Source organism: Rhyacophila brunnea, unplaced genomic scaffold (genome assembly GCF_057557595.1).
Source record: "Rhyacophila brunnea isolate RB1 unplaced genomic scaffold, BYU_Rbru_1.0 scaffold_23, whole genome shotgun sequence".
Taxonomy (NCBI): domain Eukaryota; kingdom Metazoa; phylum Arthropoda; class Insecta; order Trichoptera; family Rhyacophilidae; genus Rhyacophila; species Rhyacophila brunnea.
In genome coordinates, this window is record NW_028232893.1 from 15,819,442 (window position 1) to 15,843,660 (window position 24,219).

The following is a 24,219-nucleotide window of genomic DNA, read 5'->3' on the forward strand; positions in this document are numbered from 1 at the left end:
AAATGAAATGGATTTATATGCTAGTGCATGTTTTGTTAGGGTGTATGCACAGCTATGAGAGTTGCACAGAAATCTGTTTTTAAAGACACAAAAGCCTAAAATAAAATTTTATTGTGCATATAAATGCATATTTGAGATGTTAGAGCATATTTGAGACATAAGTGCATATTTCATAAATAAATGCATATTTTAGAGCTTTGGAATTTATAATTTCAGTTTTTTAAATTATTTTATCGAAATATAACTAAGTTAGGAATGTAGATAGTTTAGATGCACTTGCATTTTTAATGCCATCTCCGAGCTGTGGATTTATCATAAAAAGTGAAGTCAACTCGGGAATTTTTATTTAAAGTTTGCCCAATCACCTCTGTGGACGTAGGGATGTAAAATAGTGTCAGATACTTACCTATGCGGAAAATTTAATGCCAGAGCATAATATTGAAAAAAATATTGTAATTTTTTTTTCGGGGAAAAAACAGAAAATAGTACTATTTAGGAATAGTTAAGTGCGTCATTTTTGTTTTTAAGGTATTTTTGGTTTACATTGCATTTATTATTCAATTATTTGTACTTGTACATTGTAATTGATTAACTTTATATTCATTGTTTGTATTTTTTTGTTTTGCTATCGTATTATGTTGAAAAGTTATTAACTAGTTATTCAATTTTTTGTCAGTAATATTAGGTAGTGGGTATTTACAATTTTTCCCGCAAAAAATGTCAATTTTTAACTGCATATTTCTTCGGTTTTAGTGCATATTTTATTGATTTTAAGTGCATACGTGCATGTATATAATCATGTTTTTTGTTGCATATAAATCCGCTCCCTACTTCTTTCTTCTTCTTTGGCCATATCCGCCCCTTAGATGGAGCAAATGGACACCACGTGGCGCCTCCAAGAACCCTTGTTGCTCGCCAGTCTTCTTGTTTCGTTCCAGGTCAAACCAGCATCCCGTAGCTTCGCCGTATACACTCTGTAGATTGTATTTAGCGGCCTTCCAGGTCGCCGAAATCCGGTCGGCTTGAAGAACAGGCAAGCCAGGTTAAAGTTCTCTTCTGGCATCCGCAGCACGTGGCCGAGCCAGGTCCAACGTCGCCTCTTCACTTTCAGCGTGATGAGAGGCTGCTTGGTGCGTTCTCTTATCTCCTCGTTGCTCCTAAAGTCATACCACCGCACAACCAGTATTCGTCGCAAACATCTGTTTTTGAAGCTCAGTATACGGTTGCTCTGAGCCTTTGTAAGGTGCCATGATTCGCTACCTTAAAGCAGCACTGTCAGAATGCAAGCGTCGAATAGGCGGCATTTGGTTTTGACCGAGTACAACAGTCCCTACATATTAATATAACTATATTATATACTTATTTGACAAGTAGAATAAAAACAATTTAATTTAATCATCTCCTCTGACTTTATCTAACTTATATATTATTATTAAAATATATTTTTAGGTAAGTACTTAAATGTTTTATCATTTTTGGTGGAGAGGATAAAATTGTTGATGCATGGAATTTTCTAGGGAGAGTTTATTGATTGACACATGAATACAATAATACTTTAATAATTCGACAGCGTGAAATTCTAATCGTGGGTAATGTTGTACTGGTGAAATCGATGTGATCAAGAGATTGAGTATATTAATCAACTGAGAGACTTGATTCGAGTAGAGTGATGGTTAACTACATCGAATGAAAGACTCGTGACGATAAATGTGCGTCTTGTGATTGACTCAATGAGTGAGTGAGGATTTATGCATTGTCGTTCCAATTTGTACAAATGCAGTACATTATCACAAGAGATATTATCGCATTTACTACGGCTTTGATGGAGCATTTGATAGCATGCTTATCTGTCACGGGATGAGAATGGATGAGGTGAATTACCTTGTTTTTCTCTCAATGTTCTTAGAACTTTCAATAGTGATGAAACAGAAATCAATTGTTGACACATAAAATAGTACGTCATGAATCTGGAGAATCAAAAACAATTAAGACACTTTTACAAAAATATGTCAAGAATAATATTATGTATCTAATGGAAAACTTTAACCCATACCAATATGGCTGCGTACCATGGGCGGACTTGTGATTATTATTGAAATAACTGAAGAATATTACGAGGTAACAGTACCACCTATCAACACTCTCACACGTTTTCTACTTGTCGCACTCTTTCTATTATTAGTTTACGTATAGGTACGTCTTACTGTCTTTGTTCTGGTGTTTCAGAGTCAATTATTTTCTATGAGTTAATGCATCAGCCTGGGGTGGAGTCTTTGTAGAGTCTCATGGCTTTACCAAGCTTGGCTGATGGTTCTTCGTCATCCATAACGTTTGTATTTTTTGATTGATTGTGTATCGGCTAAAACACTATTTTTTTTATATATACGTCACTTCGTTGATTTTTTTACATTTTAATTAATTTCGATTCATCCACTCTCAAAATCGTTTTAATTTTAATCGAGTATACTATTAAATAAATTGAAATTTTCTTGGATGCATAATTTTCATTATACATTATACCTTTCAGTCAACATGTCACAAATGAATTATTATGTCATTTAATACTTTCTATATTATACTCAAAATACTATTTTAGCACTGTAAGTGTATGTTCAACATTATCGGAGTAGCATATTATTTTGTTTCTTTCACGACCCGATTTAAATAAATGATTTCCTTATTATCATATTTTTCAAATTTAGAATTTACGTGTATGTTTAATACGTATTCTATATGTCTCGTCTCTTATACATTTTCATATATTATTTTTTCTCATGCGTTACAGATAATTCAAGTTAAATATATAATATAGGGTAATAAAATGATTACATTAATAAACATGAGCTATCTAAATTGTGCAGATACCAAAAATGTGCTTAGTGTGGAAGTAAACTGTTGTCCGCTTTCAACGCGACGTTACCAGGTATCTATTTAGGTCATTCGCGGGTTTTAAACCCCTTGAGTGCCACAGCCTAAATAGATTCTGCAGGATAAGCCCATAATACAACACAGGGATATCGAAATAACACGCTGAGGGAGGCTGAAGAGGAGTAATTGAAAGTAACAACTAGACGCGTGCTAGGATTTCTAATAATATTTCTTCGCACTTTCACAGTGGCGTCCCTATGCAAAGTGACGCCCTTCGGTATACTTAAATGCCACCCTTTCCCCTTATATTTCAAATCTTAAATTTTATATTAATTCATTACCCACCTACTACAACACACACATAGATTTCCTCCAAGCCAATCGACCCGCACTACAGTCAGTCTTAATCGAGCGTATTACTAGGCCCTACGTTTAGAGGTGACGCATCAGAATTTTTTTACTCAGGAGGAGTTACTCAAGACTGAGGTCACCACCTTCTGAACTGTGATTTCACTGAGTTTAAACTGACTTATTCAGGTCACTGAAAGAGACGAGATATCTCGTATATTTCATCAGTAACTAATTATTCCGTGAAATCAACTAATTTAAAAAAAGAACACAATGAAATTAATCCAAATATATTTTGTTCAAGATAAACATATTTTTCGGATACAAAAACTAATATTTTTTAAGTTAATTTATTTTGTAATTTTAATGTACTTAATTTAAAAAAAAAAAAAATCATTTTTTTTCGCAAATTATATTCGGTGTGATAGATATCGAATACATTGGAGAGGAAAATACTACTACCAAAAATAATTTTTTGAATAAAATAGTGTAAATAAGTAATGTGTGTACCAATTCAAAACTGACGAACGGTGAGAGATCTTCACATCCGCTCAGACAGAATTATATAAAAATGGATTCTGCATGCTGTTCAATAAAAATAATTTAATTATTAATTCAATACGCTGATGCACGATCACAATAATTGATTTGTATAATTTGATAGCCCTTTTAATCATGACGTGACAAAAACTTTAAACTGCTCTTTGCTTTCCATATTAAAAACAGAATCGAATTCGTTTATGACCTAATTTAATTTATTTTTCGTTTGAAGCTAATTACCGATCCACACCTTTTAGAAAAGCTAAAGGCTATCTGAAGGACAATACAATATCGTTAAAGGCTCTACTAATGAAGCTTTATACACAAAGTGTAATGTGAAACGACAATGTCTCAAAACCAATGACTTATATTATTTTTTTTTTTTTTTTAGAATTATTAATAACCATGTCCTTGCTTTTTCGTACAAGGTGTCTTAATTCTGTCAGAGTAGATATTTTGAGTAAGTGGGAGCCTTAGTTTTATGTAACTGCTCCTGAGACATTTACAGTAATGAAAAAATGTGGATGTTCCTCATCTAAACAGACGATCCCATGATACGCCCGATTATAATCAAATGTGGTTTGGTGGGTCATTAAATTTAATAAAGTAGGTACTATATTGTATTAATTTTTATCAGCCGTCAAATTAACAAGTATAATTAACATATATACCTATATGGGATTCTAATATATACGTCATCAATAATAATTGATGTCTTGAGCAAGTGAATGTTATCTGTACCGCATGGATAAAAAACGCATTGTCATAAAACCTACCCTAATAAATTGTAATATTTGCCGCCCCCTATATTGTAACGCCCTTAACGGCCCACATGCTCAAAGTAGGTAAAAATGGAGCTTTTATGGAATTTTCAGAGCATAACCCTGGACATTCCTTAAACGTTGTAGATAATCTATTTATATAATTTTGAAGCATTATTATCCTTATATCCTAAATGCCAATAGAAATGGCTTATTTCAAAAAAATACTACCTTATTCTTAGGTAAATAATTATTATAAAGCAATCATTATTCGTAGGATGTTTATCACACTTGAATGATCAAAGACATAGCTTATAATCAATATCTTTAGAATTATCTTCAAATGTGTTGATGGTGCCCATTTTTTGAATAATAAAATGCCTAATTCTTGTCAAATTTGGGATCACAAAGATTATAAAATATAATTTTTATCGTAAATATGTCACTATTTATAATGTTAACATTAATTTTAATAATGATTTTGTAAATGCATTTAAAAGTTAATGAATCCAAAAAATCTTAACACCACTTCACGTGGACGTACTGAAATATGACTATATTCTAAAATATTAGAGCGAGAGGTTTAAAAGAATACTATTTTATGTAATAAAAATACTTTATGCAGTCATCAAATGTTTAAAATAAATATAAAGGATAATAAGGCTTCAAAATTATATAAATAGATTATCTACAACGTTTAAGGAATGTCCAGGGTTATGCTCTGAACATACCATAAAAGCTTCATGTTGACCTACACTGAGCATGTGGGCCTTTAAGCAGCGCATGAAATGATTACCTCCATGGACGTCACTGTACTATCGTCCAAGCTTAGAAAATAGAATATCTTGAAACGTAGTTTTAGGGAGCATCTCTAGTCGCTCAGATAGAGCGGAATCGTTTTAAAGGCTAATCAATGGGAACTAAATAGTCTGTCATCATCTCAAAGTATCGTTCACTGTAAATAAAGGTAACGTACTGATCGATGAAAATTCCATTCGGTTTGAATGCTTTTCTGGCTTTGTGAATCTGTCTGATGGTTTCGGTCAATTTTCATTCGCACACATTGCTAGACACAATAAAAATAAATACATCGTTTTCTTCTAAGAAACATCCGACAAAGCGAATATAACATTATTATCTTTTCATAGACTAAAAAATCATTAGTTTTTCTTTGTATTCACGTTGAAAATAATGTTTATTCTCAATAAGATTGTGTAATAAATAATTGCTTTTAACTTCCAATACAAATCATTGACGTGTATGAGAAGGGAATGGGACAACTGGACGCCAGGACAATTGGACGCCAGGACAATTGGACGCCGCATCGTCGTAGACACGTATAAAGAACGTAGACGAGGAATTTTAATCAGTTTCTATCTACTACTTTGTAGTTTTAATTCATTTTACCCTTAACATGATTTTTTATTGCGGATTGAGAATTACCATGCCTAAGGCTTTATATAAAATAAATAACTCTTTTTTCGTTGGAACTTAAACACATGCACGGTTAAATCATTATTTACGCGTGCATATTTGAATTCTCACCAACTAATAAATCATAATATGATAATTTAAGTATAAATAATAATATTACATATTTTTTGAACAGAAGGTATATTTATAAGTATCTAATGTCTATTTAATTTCTAATTGCGTGGCGTCCAGTTGTTCCGGCGCCAAATCGTCCTAGACCCTATGAGAACGCAATTCAGAACCGTTTTCAAATTTAAAATTCAATTTCAAATTCAAATTTTATTTATTTTCATATTTATAGTGAACATAACAAATTATTATTTAAAAACCATCTAGATTATCTTGGCAATAAACACCATCCAGAGTTGGTAATTTATTTAAACCTGACGTTTTGACCGTATTTTAAATGGCTTTTTTCTGCGCTACTGCTCTTTTCCGTAGATTTATTATTTACTATATAACTATTATTATGTATAGATACTGTATGCGACACTGTCTAAGTTGCCGATAGTAGTCTCTTAAAGTTAGACGCATATCTTAGAGACTTAGGGAATGGTTATGCATCGTGCGTTCTAAATCCTGTTTCACACTTAAGCCCCGGCTAGACTCTTATGCCTTACCACAAACCGGTTTGTATCGGGAAGCCCGTGTGTAAGGACGGGAAAACTGTAGCTCCTGGTAACCGAAAAGCGCTGTAAAAGTGTTATACATACATATTCAAACTATACCGCACGGGTAAGTCGCTGCCATTTAACCGGCGCATTAAATAGGTATGATGTAATATTATGTAGACTACTCCTATTTTTTTTTTATTAATATAATTATATAACTATTGATTGGCTATTATTTTTGAGTGGCTACCGCATCGGTTTATAATGTCATGAGCCCTGAGTTCACATCCCAGATACGGAGATTTCACATGTGTGATTGGGTAAGTGCAGAACTTTCCCGTAAAAACAAAAAATCTGTTAACCCTTTGTTGCTTGATGGTTTCACTGAGAAACCACCCGCTATTATTCCGCCATCTAGTTTTGAGTAGCAACATTTTTTTTATAATGATAAACTGTACAGTCATCAATGTATTAAAAATAAAGTTCACGATATAAAACGGTTACAACAGATTTATACCTAAATGATTGTACCTAAGTTAGATATTTTGAGTGCTGTCACATGAAGAGATTTCAAGCAAAATTACACTATATTTTTAAAACATCAAAATATTGTCAGGTGAGCCTTTCTAAGTATTTTTTTATATTATGTAGTCGTAATATAAAGTAAATATAATTCATACTCCCATGATGGCCGCGCGACTTAAGCGTCGGACTATAGCGTCGTGGGTCCCAGATTCGAATCCTGGGTCTTACAAGTACACATATTGTTTTTCAATTTGTGCATGAGTCAGAGTATGGACCTAATAGGTTGACCAAGACCTGCCTTATTAGTTAGAAAGGCCTTGATGACAGAATTCACATTATTCATTGAAAAATGAATTTCGAATGAACGATTTTCACATGGTTTAAAGTGATATTTGATAGCCAACTATGTTATTTTGTATATATATTAATGCCTTTGTAGGCGACTCAATTTATTATCGCGATATTACACTATTGGTGCCAGTTAATCCATTCACGTGTACATCCGCTATTATGCTGATATGATTCAATAGTGTTAAGGGCATATTATGCTATGATGTTTTTCAATGGCTACCTATCAATTATTCAACTACAAACAACCAAAATTATGTTACTAAAATAAGATTATTATTTATGTTGAATACTTTGCTCTATATGTACTTGCCAGGCCCAGGATTCGAACCTGAGACTCACGGCGTGATAGTCCAACGCTTAAGCCGCGCGGCCACCGTGGGTGTTAATTTGTGTGTGAGTCAGGGTATGGACCTAATAGGTTGACCAAGTGGCTGACATCCATTTCTCGTAAAAACAAAATCTGTTAATACAAACATCCACGCTGTGGAGGCCCATATTATGATCTTATTAGGATCGGAAATGGTAAAAAAAAATCATTAAAAGTCCTTTCGATTCATTATGTTATGTTAAAATATATATAATTAGTTGCTATTTTCTATGTGTTAAATATATGTTTTTTTGTTTTAGTTGCACAGTGGTTATTACGTACAACTTCCCTAAAAATTCCACAATACCTATATAAAAAAAAAACCAATGTGTCTAATTTATTGAACCTTGGATTGTATTACTATAACTTTTTCGACCTTATCGTTGTTTATTTATTATAACATAAAATACAAACACAGTATGTATTACAATATATAATAATATCATAATATTAGATCATGATACCTATGCAGCAGGATAAATCAGTGAATGTTCGTGATTAGAATATTATCGGAAGCTAAATCGAGTTAGAAGTTATTGTTTATTTTTCCTTATTCCCTTCCGCTATCATAAAATTACCTTTCTTATCATGGAGTACGTCCGGATTCCTGTGAAAGATCGTTCGCGATCGCATTACGAAGAGAGACGATAATAAAAATGTCAGATAAAAAAAAAACGAGAAATTTAACTCTCGGATCTTGCAAAAAGGGGAATTTTAAGGACTTTCCAATATAGAGGTCCTCGGGGAAAACTGACTTTGCTTATTTAAATTTGCAAAAATATATATATATATATATAATATAATCCTTTGAGTATTTGCTAGCTTAAAAACGTTCATTTTTTTCTGGAACAGTGAAAGAAAATCGCATAGGTACGCAATTTAGCAATAGACCGTTCATGGAAATATATATTTTTAATATAAAAAATTACATAATTTTAAAGTTTATTTAGGAATTTCTTGTCACATATTTTTGCATAGATTATAAGAGTATACGTTTTATAACTGTATTTTTTTTCACTTTTTACTACACTGATACGCCTCTTTGCCTGATTACCTCGCATAAAATTAGATCAAACATATCCAGTTGTATTAATATTGGAGTATTAAGAAAATAAATACATAATATATATAAAAAAAATATTTTTAGAATAAATAACGTCATTTTATTTCTAGAGAAAAGTAATGAAGAAGCAAGTCTATCATCCAACAGTGTCAATAAATTTATACTTTTATAAAAAATATTTTTTCAAAATATCTTCTTTTATATTGTTATGCCATGATGATTTGTTTTACCAGTGGCGAAGACTCCATACTAGGGGATTATTTAAAGCCTACCTTCTTAAGGTGACGCATCAGTGAAACGGCAAATAATTTTCAACTGTAGGCGCGACGAAATTTTGGACTCGCTCGCATTCAGTAAGAGAACGTCGAGCTAGGAACACGTCACTTTGCTTCGTGATGGCGACGGCCCAATTAACTCTTAAATCGTGTAAAGATGACTAAAAACGTTACCCATTTACTTTAAAAAGAAAACATGTCAATGAATATATTATTATTATTACTAATAGAATAATAAACAGAACATAAAATGGACGTATGTTGGATTTATATGACAAATAATATTTCGTTTGACAGGCGTCATTTGCACCCGCGACCCGCAATCCGCGCATCGTCTAGCAACGATCTTTTTAGACCGTGCCTCAACTGATGTACGGCCTTAAGAATATTAATTTTTATTTTCATATTGACGCATTTATATAATCACAAATAATAGTATAATATTCAATATGCCCAAAGACATCTATCGTATAATTGTCATAATTTTACGATCTTTTCCCATATTTGAATAAGCACCATCTATGGCATCTCTCAAAAGTTTAAAAAAATAAAACACACCGCGTTTCGCTATACATATTGTATAGGATTATTTTGGCGTGAATCGTCGGGTTTTTCAATATAAAGTTATTTTCTCATAATTTCAAAATGTCTGGCGTCCCGCATATAAATCTACAAGTTGTTTTGTTAGCATTTACATCGCTAGAGCACATTTATTCAAAATAATTATTAAGAAGATAATTTAAAAAATAATTTCTATGGGATTCAATTACATAAATATGTATTGATTGTTGTTAAAAATAGAAAATAATTTATCTCGTGATTTTTATTTATCTATTAGTTCACTCATTAGACAATTTATATATCTGATATTGTACCTACCTAAGTCTGTGTTTTAAATATAGAAGTATTTTAAAATGTCTAGTTTTACGGGTTAAATTATAAATTTTTATGGAACATAATATATACACAACAACGGATATTTTCAAAGATGATAGGTAATGTATTTTGAGTGTATGTTACGTTTATAAATATTTAGGAAAATACATAAGTAGTTCAAACCAATTGCTTATTTTAATAAACAAATTATAACAAACCAATTAAGCTTTTGAAATTTCATCGATTTAGCGTATCTATTCATCAGTAATATTGGGTTTTCTTATTTCCCATAAATAAATCTGACGAGCATGGTTACTCCCACAGTCTACCTCTTTCAAAAAGTCACCCTTCGCCACTGCGTTTCAGTATAAGCATTAATTGAGATTACATGTAAATAATTGTTCGCATAATATTTCGCCCTAGCACAGTTTACCGTGAGCTGTCTTACGTGTATGCGATTGAGATAAAAAAAATAACGCATTGTTCGTGGAGTAATGTTCCTATTTTATTATAAGAACATTAATTAAATTTGTATCAAAATATATCTGATAATAAAATTGTCAATATTATTTGATACGAGCATCTATTAAAATCGTATATTAATTTACGATATGATTGTATTTCTAAATTACTTAGATATCTACCTGTTTTTTTCTGTTTTCCGGTAATTTTTACGCATTTTTTAGACATGCATTTCATAAATATGTCCATCTATTTCCGACAAGCTCACGTTGGACTATGATACTAACTGCATACGTAAAAAATTCTGGACCTACTAATTGAGATACTTCACTTTTGAAAGATATTTTTATGGAATTCAGTTAAGCAATGAATACTAATTACCACGTTTTTATTAGCTCGTATTCTTGTTTGTCCAGTATATTTTTTTTTTCTTGTTTGGCCAAGATTTGTATTGGACGATTGAAGATTTTTAACTAACTAAGCTAGAGATTTGAAACTTTTAGAATATATCAGAACACGACGACAATGCATTCTTTTAATACTTTTAGCCATTTTTAAGCAGAATTGAATTCATTTTCAGTTAATTCTGTTTTGTATGGAAAGTTATTATTGTTGGTTGTTAAGTGTGTCCTAGCAACTAAATTATTAATATATACGTGCGTTACTATGGAAATAAATATGAAATTTCAAAATGACATTTCAGTATTCTATATTTTTATTCAGTATTTCTATCAAGTATAATAAAAAGTTTTTATTAATACATAGAATTGCCAAGTTTATATGATTCAACAGACAATTTAAAAACGTGGTAGGTATATAAAAAGTTCTTTTTATCTTGTAATTATTTATACTCAATTTGTGAGAGATTTGCGTAAGTATAATTTAATAATTTTATTTGTGGTTTGAGATTTTTTGAGGCCTCTTGTAAATATTCTGATGAATCGATGTCATAGATAATCTCAGCTGGAGCACAGTATACACAATTAAGTGCCTATAGAAAAAAGTGTCAATTCGAACTCTTTTCTTTAAGATTTTTTGAATTATTATTATCCGGCACAAGCTCGCGGAACTCCAGAATTATTAGGAATCACCGCCCTAATATTTTTTAATATATTTTATTTATCTATATTAATCATCATCAGCTGCTGGAATAGTTATCAGTCCAATTATTACATACTCCAAATACGTTTGACAGGTGTTACATATTTCATTTTCGCTGCTAAAGGGGCGATAAATGCAAGTCACGTGGGACGTTTGACGTTAACGTGAGGGGTGAGCGCGCATCACGTAATCTCGAAAAATAAAAATAAGAAAAGGGTCCGCGGGCCGGTTCCTCGGGGGTGCAATACTATTACATTCGGAAATATTTTTATTTGCTACCATACTTTTTTTCTTGCTTCTTCTTCCGGCGAACGAATAAAACAAAAATACAATATAATATTACGGCCGAACGACGCATGACCGGTTGTAATAATTTTTCCGCTCAGGTATGTCAGGTAGAGTAAAATACAGGTAGGCAGTAGCACATCGATACGAATAAAACATATTTTATTCGCTATTCGGAAGGAATACTTTGTAGACAATTTCATCATTGGCCGTATCAAAGACATTGCAGTAAGAAATCATTGTTATAAAACAGACCTCGTCCAACTTATAGTAGGCTATCGTCTACTTTTCAGTATCAAAACTGATAGTGATCTAACATAATCTCCCAATGTCATCATTTAACACTCCCGTTACTGTAATGTGAAGCGCCTAGTTTCAAAAGCCCCTAAAACGGTTTTTAAAAAAAAATTAGTTAGATATGTAATTAGATGGATATTTTTGTAACCTATATGATGGCCAAAAATTTAACTTTAAAAAACGTCAAAAACCGTCAATACGTATGATCAAAGATTATTGTAAATTTCAAAACCTGCTAAAATGGTTGGGTGTGCTTTTCAAATACCCCTAATATGGAAAGCTAAAATACTCCTTAGAATGTTACGAATTAAAAAACAAATACATAAAGGTCACAGATTTAATAGATATGATTTTCTCGCATTTTTCTCAAAACTACTTAAAATAGTTTTTTTTCATTTTTCTCAGAACTACCTAAAATCGTTTTAGGGGCTTTTGAAACTAGGCGCTTCATGTCACCTTACGTTACCTAGTCCATTAAACTGTAAATATTTCAGTAATTATGTACTTTAGCATCTTCATATTTTGGCTGATCAATATTGCATCTAATTAAAATGTTATTATTTTTAAAATCGATAGCCATTATCCAGTAAATACATATAATTGGTAGATATCTATCAGTTTTCATTTATGTCTCATAAATTTATGAAAGCATAACGTCACATTCCATTACATATTTAATAATATAGATCTAAAAGTATATACGCTAAAGAGAGACAATAATATACTCTATTGTGAGAAAGACATGTGAAAGTAAGGGGTAAGATCAAGATAGTATTATAAATTGTATGATTATAATTATGTTTCAATGCTTTTTTCATCATTTTATAGATAATACAAATAGTAAATAATGGTAATGAAATTATTGAAATTATTTTGACCATGTCCGATCCTAATAAGATCATATTATTATGGGCATCCACAGAGCAGAGGTTCATATTAACAGATGTTTGTTTTTACGAGAAATAGATGTTACCTACATCCTCAAAATATTAGGTGCATACTCTGACTCCAAAAACAAATTGAAAAACAATATATGTCTTTGCCAGACTCATGATTATAACCAGGGATCCACGACATTATAAGTCGACACGCTATCGTGGGCTTATTTATGTTGCCAAAAAATGCATTTCTTTTTTACCTACTGTAATATTGTCAAATTTGTACGATAACTCAAGGTTATATATCCGGAATGGACGAAATTTATTAGCATCGTAATGGGAAGGTTAACATAAATAAACGTATTATTTTTTACTAAAAGCACTGATAAGTTACACATTAAATAACACTTGTCTTCCAAAACACTCAATTTCTCATTAATCGTGAAGTTTTGGTATTCTTTTGGGCATTCATTGCATTTATCGTTAAAATTGTGTAAATAGTCTACTGCGTGACGGCAGAGGAAACTACGCCTCAGATTAGAGCACGGAGATTCATGTCTTCTTTTTCTCTATTACCATCAAAAAAGGAAACGCTCGGAGTCCCCCGCTATCTACCTTACTTCACCAAACTTAACATCCAAATATACGGTCTATTATAAAATAGCGTATACTATGTTTTTGAGGTTTTACAAAATAATATATTTCCACATACATATAACATTACTAATTCTTATGCAGACGCCTATGTTTCGTAATAATATGTAAAACAAATAATTAATTGAACGTCCATTGACTTTTATATTTTAATATGCAAGATACATAAAAATCATTGCGATTGTTAAGGAAAAAAATGCTATAGGTACGGTACGTGGCAAAGAAAAATCAAAGAGAAATACAATTGAATATTCATTTATCTATCCGGCCATTCTATTTTCTCGGATAATTGTGCTTCTATTCTGTTTGTCTCATACCAATACCAATTAGGATAGTAACTATCGGGTACCGATATCAGATCGGGTACGGAATGCTGCCTGACCCACTCTAATAATTTAGTATATTGCCTATTGTTAGTATCTCGAGATAGCATCAAGACATGTGATTACTGATCAATAGAGGCAATTTATTTAGGGTATACACTGGCAGTATTATTACTGTCCATAATTTTGTACGCAATTTGAATATAGTGTAAGTATAATGTAATGTAATCGTAAGTAATTTAAAGTAAGAAGGTATAAAATGCTATTATTTTGTTACTTTTGGTATTAAATTAGAAATTATTATAAAGTATCAATATTTAGACGTTTTCCTTATTTTCATTGGACCAAAATAACATGAATATCACTCAAAGTTATTCTACAAGGCGGTTATCTATAATAATTAATTTTTAACACACTGCACTACGTCTTACTTGATTTAAAATGCATCCGATTAGAATCAAGTAAGACGTGTTAATTGTGTTACTAAACAAAATTTAACAACTCGCGGTTAACACAGTGATGAACGGCCGTATGAAAATTATCATGCCTGATAGTTAATTTTCCGGAATAATTAACTGCCTAAATAAGACATAACATATTTGTCATTTTTTTATTATTTTAGAGTTAAGTAGAGTTACGTCGTTAGAATAGCTCTGCTGATCTATAGAATGTCGTCGCTATGTAAATATAACTAAAGATCAAATTACACTAACAGTAGTTAAACGTTAAAACAAAACTGACAGCTGTTAAAAAATACTGGGAGTGTCCTAAAATGTGGAGGGTAAAAGAGCTTCTTAAGCCAGCTTAACCAGCTGTTGAGTCAATCGAACCATCCGACCTGGTCGCCATTTTTTTGATTTTGAAAAAAAATTGCGGTGTTAAACTGCCAACGCAAAGATCTTTACATTTATATTGTTTGGCAGTTTTGAATTAGCTTTTGTCACTTATTATAATGTTTAATTTTGCCTCTACGTATTCCTGTCTCCTATGGGCACCCTTATCTTCAGTCAAAGCACATTTGAGTGTATGAAGACTTCAGTCTTCGGTAACTGCTCCTGAGACATTCCCAATCATAAAAAAATGTTTTTATACCTGATCCCTTATTCTTATGTAATGAGGTTTTTCATTCTTTTACTGTAGTAAATTGCAATATAAATAAAATTTTATTGTAATCTTTGTCAGTGTGTATTTGCCATTGGTGAGTGCACATAGTGTCTAAAGATGCCGAAAGATGAAACCCGGGTTGCAAAAAATGACTCAAATAAAATAGTGAAAAACTTAAATCAACTAGAATTTAAATTCAAATTCCATCAAATACAATTGGTTGATAGTATTAATTTTCTAAATAAATGTGTTTAGTTAGATCCGACCGTAATGAAAGTACCTATTATCAATTACCTAAATCATGTCGAGTTTTCTACCGTTTACCGTACCATAAAGTACTAGTGTTACAGTATGTATCTGTGATACGTCATGTAGTAAAAATAAAATGAAAACATTAGAATCGTAGTGCTCCAAATTTGCTATTACTTACCAAGTTATAAATTAATAAATTTCCAAAGTAAAGAGAGGCAATTTATCAATATCCTTTTACCGAACCGAATAAAAATAATCAATTTATCTTGCTTCTTTTTGGGTTTAATAAATAAACTATTGGTGTCAAAGGAAAAATGCCTCTCGGTGGACATGGCGTTGAGTGCATTTTGCGCTATGCCCAACACTTCCTTTGACCATATTTTTGCGCTAACAGAAAAACCACCCCATACCCCCGCGCCTCACCATCCACTAAAGCACTTTCCCTTTCAGGCGAAGCCTTATTTATATAACGGGGAGCCTTCGCGATATTTTCTTGAGAGCAAAATAGAAAATATGGTAAGTTTTAATAGAGAAATTGCCCTCTTGGCTTACACGGAAACGAATCACTTAGGTACTCTCGTGAAAAGTGAGAGGCACAATTTAATGTTATCTCCTGCGGTTGTTTTTTTTTTTTTTTTACTCCATTGCTGTATTAAGGACTTAGAAGATTGAATGACGATATTTGGCGTAGTGGAAAAATGATAAAATACTGTGGATGATTTCAAGTGACATATTGTGGACATTGCATACTCCCGATACTCGCGTACAAAATCACAATAGTTAAAGTCACCAAGTTGGCAGAAAAACTCAAATATTATTAAAGGAATTGTTCATTAACGGGACATATATATCGACCGTGTTTAGGAAAAAGGGCGTAATCCTCACAGAACAAATTTTACAGGAGGGGCAAAAAACGTTTTTTGAATGATTTTGGTTTAATATTTACATACTTACACAAAAATAGTCACATACATTTGGTGCATGATGATTTGGTGTAATATCTTTTCGATCTCATAATAATTAAAGAAGTTATTACAGAAAAATTATTAAAATTGAGTGTAAATGCTTTTTTCCTTAAACTTAATTAAAGCTCAATTAAAACCTGAATTTAGATAATAATTTGGCATTTGCGGCTTACTTCATTTTTACAGAACCTGTATTTAGTTGTATACATTGTTAATGTCTAATAAAAGCACTTTTCGAAAAATCGAGGGTTACGCCCTTTTTCCTAAACACAGTCGATATTATAATATCACATCCTAAAGAGTAGAGAGAGTCTGATATAATGCAATACTTTGTGACTAAGGGGTTGTAAATTTAATGTAAAGTTACATTACCAACAAAATGTAAACTCAGTTTTATATGAGAGTAAAATATTCCATAATACATTGATTAGATCATTTTCACCCATTCATAATAATGATAAGTGTAGAAGAAATTGATTCGATGTCTTTATTTTAAGACACGTTTCCTTTCAATAACTCGTCAAACGTTACTTTCCGATTGTCTTTCTACAAGGCATGCTCATTTTTCACTCTCTCGAATCTCGTAGGTTACTTCTGCTCTTGAGACATTTTTGTCTGCTATCACATGGGATGGTTTCCAATCCTGGCGTCTGATTTATATGAACGTGTCAATTACCTACGTGGTCATAGCCATGACGTATTTTGGGTCAAAACAGTTTCTTCGAGTCAATCCTATCAGGCACCATTAGTGACGGGTGCAATCCTAGTCAATACCCTCCCCATTTATAAGACATTTATAGACATTATTAATGCTGTGCATTTTGTTTTTGAAACTTAGTTTTACTGTAAAATTGTTTATGTATTGTATTTTTTCTTCTTCTCTCTTGTGAGGGTAATATTTTGTAATAATGTAAATCTCATGTTGTGAATTTTGATTGGTTATGTAAATAAATAAAAAAATACTTTCACTACGTCCTCACAACTATCTAAATGTAAATGTTGTATACACGTGAACGTAGAATTGGAATAATGACATTTATTGCAATGTAGATGCCGTTCAGTTTTAAACCAAATGTATTTGTATTTATCTGGTTACGGAAGATTGTCACATTTTATATGAGTAGACTCAGGTGTTTATTATCAATGTTTTTACGAAGACCGTTTTATTTTTCACACGCTGTGCGTATTAGTCAAGACGTGACTATGTAACCAAAAAGAAAAATCAACAAACTGATGTTTTAATTTCGGAAAATCTCCGCAAAATTTTAATTAAAAAAAATAATTATGTTTCGACGTTAAATTATATTTCCTTTGAATCTCTTTCAAAGTATTTATAGCTTAAGTTACCTAGTACTGCGGTCGGCACGGAGTTTTAAGCTATTTTGAGACAAAAAATCACAGTCTGGGTCAGTGGGGCATGTTATAATAATATTATTATTATCACGTATTTTGTAAGTAAAATGTTTTCTAATTTGATTTCATGATACCTTTTTATATAAATTTTATCTAAAATAACATATTTCTGTGATCCACAAAATTAATACCTAACTATAAAGTTATTATTAATTCAGCCAAAAACTGGAGATATTATTATATATTTTTTTTTATTTTGGCGATAGTTTGATGATAGAGCACGTAACCGTGTTTGGATTCTGTGGAGGTTTGTATTAACGGATTTCGTTTTTATGAGAAATGGATGTCAGCCATTTACTTAACGTATTAGGTCCACACCCTGACTCAAACACAGAATGAAAAAAAATGTGTATTTACCAGACCCAGGATTCGATCCTGGGACCCACAACGCTATATGCCGACGCTTAAGCCACGCGGTCATCGTCGGTGTCAATTACTGGCATTAATAGAGTGTAAATTAAACCATCGCAATAATAACTGTTTACACAGAAAAGTACTGACTGTCTCGCAAATCTCATTTTTCAAGCGTTATCGAGCCGCATTCTTTTATTTGTATGGTGGTATTTAACAAATTTGTAAAAATTGGTAATCATCAAAATGATCTACGTGGTGTAATTCGTATTTTTCCGGCACGTTCGCCACTACCGCTGTATTGCGCATGCACATACGTCATGTAATTTTCCAACTATCGCGTGAAAATTCAGAAGCCGATAAACATGCAATCTTGCAATATGCACGATAATACGTGTTTACATTTGCAGTTTATGGTCGCGACAATACGTACTGCCGCCAGTAAATCCATGCACGTCCAAACGGGCTATTATATTAATTTTGACGTCACTAATCAAATCTTTCAATTCGTATAAGAATACTCATTATACGTTGGTTTAACTACAGCGTAATTGCGATCGACTGTGAAGACTGTAGAGTTCCCAAAAAATATATAGTACGTTTTAACCGCATACGATGTAGAATTATTGTAGACATACCCGATGTGCTTATGACGTGCATAAGTTGGGTTAAATTCCTCTCCGGTGTGGAGATTGCTAAACTGCTGAGCATGTTGTTACCAGCGCCCTAGTTTCCAACCCTGGTTGACCAGTGAAGTCTCATGGGGGTGGGCAGGCCATGCGTTGCTTAGGCGAATGAAGTAATGAATAACAATATTATAAGTTTTCATTAGAAAGTATCAACATCTTAGTTTAAAAAAAATAATCAAAGCATAAATTACACCTGACAACACAATTAGTATCGTATCGTAATAACCATTGTAATACATTGTACTCTAATGGCTGTTTATCGCACATGAATCGTTTTTACAAGAATGCCTCCAAAACTCTCAGCACTACAAACCTTTACGTACCTATAACAGGCACTATTTGAGAGTAGGTTTCATGGATATGATCTGTTTCTCAGTAAATGTTGTGTATGTCATTTTAACTATGTTTGGTATATTTGTCTAAAATAAAAAATAAAACAGAAAAGTAACCTAACCTAACTAACCCAATGAATTTTCAGACAATTTGAAACAAAAACAATAACAGGAATGGCATTAAAGTCTGTTTAAAGGTGGCATTTTGTCTCGAAATGTCACTGTGGATGACTCTGTACCTACTATCCATCATCTATGAAAATGCGCTAGAATCTTTTGAGTCTTTACCGGTGCCTCTATGGTGCTATTGATAATGCATGCTTTCTGTTGCAAAAATTTACCTTCATTCGCTTCACTCTTCATCAGTCAGACCACTCCTGCGTACCAGTACGCCTCTCTTCACTCTATCTAGCCAGCGGAATTGTGTTCTTCCCTCCATCCATGTTCCGAGTATTATGATTAATACTAAAACAGTTTTTTTTTTATATCATGATACAATTATTTTATTTTAAGTAAATTTCATTCACGAATTTTCCACCAAAAAATCAATGTGATTTCGAATGATATTAGTATAAAAAAAACCTAATCGAATATATAAACAATATATCGTTACAAATTACGTCTTACAAAGTTACTGTTTCCCCGATATTGTATGCGAGATAATATGGAAACGTTTTCTTTTTAAACGTGCCATACAAAATCCCTTGATAATATATGTGACGCGTATATCAGATAATATTATGGAAAGAGGAGAGTGCGCCCAAACGGGACACTAGTTATGTGAGATTTAGATAACACGGTCAGATGGTCGTCTCGAGATTGACTCTACTTCGTGCTCTTTAGGGGAGATTGGGAGGAAAACTTACCGAATGCTCTATGGGACGGATAAAAGTTGATAAAGTTAAATGGACATCGAAAAGACGAAATTCTTATACATTGTTTATCTGGAATGTGTGCTGATATATAGGAAAAGGAACAAAAAGGTTTCTTACTCGCCATTTGCATTTGAATGGGCTGTCACGATATAATGTAAATGGACATTCTAAAAAGAAAATCTTTAAAGAACTGACGAAAAAAAACTATAAAAATAGTGTTACTTCAAAAACAATTTTTTTATATACTTAGTAGAATAATACATAAATTTGGTAAGTATTAATGCCGTTTTTTTAATACTGTGTTATTGTGACAAATATTTTTTTCTTCCGGAAACGTTTTGGGATGTTTACGCATAGCTCAGACATAGACCGCAATCTAAACCCTACATAATCTATCTTAACCTCTTAAAATAACACTTACCACCCATGATAGCGTAGCTTAGTATAATATCGCGGATTTCAAGTTCGGAAAATACATATTGTTTTTCAATCGGTATTTGGACCTACCCCGAGTATGGATCTAATAAGTTCAACAAGTGGCTAACATTCATTTCTCGAAAAAACAAAATGCATTAATACAGACTCCATGATCCTCCTAGGATCGAACATGTTGAAGAGGGTAATTATTAACAATCCCTACCAAACCTTATCTCATCTCACTTAATAATTTTTGGCACTACAATCCTTTGGCAGGTCTTTCTATTCCGTATGAGTTAGTACGGCCACTTTTCAGTTTCTTTGGCCTAATCGCCCCAAACTTATTGTTGTTATTAAGAGATCTTTAATTACTTTTATGTGTTATGATAATGTATACAGGATTTGGAATGTGTGTCAGTAAGTTACGGTGTGAAAATATTATATATATACATTAAATTTATTCTTTTATTGGCCAACTTCACCATTCTGAATCAGTCAAATCAGATCTCCAACGCCTTCCTCCCACCTATGTTTCTGTTGTTAACTTTCTCTTAAATTATGTGTTTGAGTAAATAACACTTCTTATTGCAGCAAATTATGGATGAATTATGCAATTTTTCAGTTCTTGATAGTAGCTATAAGTACTCTTGTCATATCGGGTCATCTTAAATCCTACTTTATTATAATAATGATCAGCCCAAGGTATCGTCATTGCATTATGGATTTTTCTTCACGGTTTTCACCTCAATGCTTTACTTGAAAGAAACTATTTTTGAAATAATAAATGTACAATAACAATGTTAGCATATTTAATCAAATAAAATTGAGAGTTAACTAAATTATATTATAATATAATATAGGTCTCAAATTTGTAGTATTCCTCTAAAACATAATATTATACGAAAGATATTTACGGAAGTTATGTTGATATTTAGAGAGCTATGCTGTAGAATTCGGTAGGCTTAATCTTAGAGAATTTCTAATCAGCATACCTCAAGTTCCTCTTAATAATAACATTTGATTCAGTAAAACATGATTAAAATCTGCAAAAGGATTTTCCTAATCTACATAATATAGGTACTGGCTTATATAAAATGATTTTGAAATTCTACTCGTATATATTATTACAAATTACTATGTCAATCTTCATGAATAGACTAGTGAATTATGACTTGGAATTAAAACAAAAACACCTTTAATTCCCCATTAAAATAATATATTATATTTCTTTTTCACATATTTTCCAAAGTATTTCTAAAAATCGCTCACTCGTCTTCTTTTGTATTTTAATGTTATGCCAGAACCAGGAGTGTTGACGTATGCGCTTGGTTGATAGTATTAAACGGTCTTTACGTAACTAAAATCCAGTTAACTTGAATATAATGGCCTAATTACATCAGCAAACTCACAGATCCAACCAGAATCAACGATAAAAGTCGACCGACGCGAGCAATCGTAAATCTTAAATAAACAATTGCACGTAGTCATGTATCTACCGATTTTATCGTCTGTTTATGATTGGTTTATATTAAACGTAGTGTTGCTATTGTTAACAATATTTATTCACTTATACCAAAAATTATATTTTCCTAAAATACATAGTTTTCCATACATTTTTTTTTACTCGTAATTTATTAAATAACAGCGTCCTGAATTCGCAGTTAAGCTATGAGTGATTTATAAATGTAACATAAGTCAACTATACGTAGATATATACTATTGCAATATAATATATTATTTGGTCTAAAATTCAGAAGAGATTATAGGTAATATAATTAGCTATATACTTTTTATGATCTGTAAACTATACCATTATTTGTTGTATTTATCAGTGTGCTTCTGACAACTACTATCATAGAAATCGAGAACATCAGTTATCTTTTCTCAAGGTTCAGAACTAACCTGTCATTGGCAATTCCAATTGGGTGAACAATAACCCTGGTAAACGAAATCGCTTCGCATAATGATATATTCCACTTACATCGAATGAATTTAGGTAGACGTTCTCTATCAGTTTTTAAAAACAGGGTCTTAATAATTTTTGTAGTTACTCTTCTTATACGATTTCTACTAATACCGCTTCCATTTCTTTGTTTTTCCATGTCACGTTATGAACGTTATGAATTTGTAAACTGTCTTCACTATAATATGTAAATAAATAAATTTGAATTTAGATATTGTAATTTTATATGTCTAAACTAGTTAGCTGATGTCTTACGGCGGATAGATTATTATACTGGAATTTTGTTTATAAATTAAATTTGAAAATACAGAGATTCACCGGCCTCCATGTTTCTTATAAATTTACAAGTTGTGTTAAAAAAAACTGCGTTCCCTATCTAATACAAGTGAATTGCTTTGCAGAGATGATTTTTTACGTTAATTTAACTAATAATTTTCATTGAAACACCTCTTGTGTTTCGTATAAATTTTACCTGAAAGCTATGTAGCTGGGATCGTATTAAGAATTTTTCGCTCGAGATAAAAAAATGTAAATTCGCCGAAGAAAGAAGAAACAATATAATTATTGTAAGCCGCGTAGGATTTTAAGGCATTTTTTGAAAGTTTTTGAAAAAATCATCGCTTCACACGATGTAGGAAAAGCTGTTAAGGTATTATTTAAAAAAAATAACAAGATAAAAGTATTTCGTGAAATGTTTCTAAGGCGTAATGATTAGATTACAAATGGCATTATTTCCATGATCTTTTCTACAAATGTTTTGTTTTTTTTTTAATTGTATTATTTTTATACATAACAAAATGTTTTAATAATGTAAATTATTTTAATTGGAATACATCAGATGTCCTTAAGACTTTCAGAAAAGGATGCTGGAGCTTGACAACGAAAGTCGCAAAGTAGGTTTAAAGATAAATTAATGTCTCGAAGACCAATAATAATATAAACTGAAACTGATTTGCTGAAAAGCGATCCTCATCAATGGTACTCAAATCGAGCGATTCAACAACTACATCTATCTTGGACAACACATGTCAATTGAGTGTGATATGTATGATGGGATTACTCGCAGAACCAAACTTTCATGGATGCATTTGGGCGCCTGTGTGTATATTCTATACATAGTGCGGCTATCGACGGTAGTTTATCATATTTATGTATTGAGGTATTATAATTGTTACAATAAGTTAGCCATCTAAACTGACAAAGCTGTCTATCTTACTCTAAAAGATAACACAGCCAAGAGAGGTGCTGCTAAAACATTCTATGTTACAATATTTTTATATTGATTGATTGATAGTTATTTATAATGATTTTGAAAAGATTCAAAATAACCATGAATAGGCCCTCGGGAATTCGTTATTTATCACTGTATTCGTATTGCATCAGTCACGGCATTCAGCAGAAGGGAAAGAAAGAGAATATGTAAATACTCGCATTGAAAATTGAGGTGTAGTTTTTTCTTACCGTTATGCACTTACCTCTTTTCATAGTAGGAGAATAATTTCACAATGAGTGCAACCAAAACTTAAATGTTATTTTCACGAAGAATGTGAAATTAAGTGTTTCTTTGTAAACAACTGTTGTTTAATTTGGAACACCTCAGTCTCTTTGGTCACACATAATACGTTGATTGAAGTTAAAAAATGAGAGTGAGAAAGTGTGGTAGATCACTGTCAGTTTTGATATAGGCTAGTGTAGATTACAGCCTACTTGAATTGCCTAATATTATGATATCTTAAAATAATATTTTAAATATGTATAAAAAAGTTTGTTCATTTGACAAATATTATAGCATCATAAATG

The 24,219-nt window shown here is 31.8% G+C and overlaps 1 protein-coding gene across 1 annotated transcript in view; it reads right to left on the reverse strand.

The window, feature by feature from the left end:
* The window catches only part of LOC147069591 (TWiK family of potassium channels protein 7-like), a 55,605-nt gene that overhangs the window by 29,822 nt on the left and 1,564 nt on the right, over window positions 1-24,219 (reverse strand). The gene's annotated exons all lie outside the window — the stretch shown is intronic.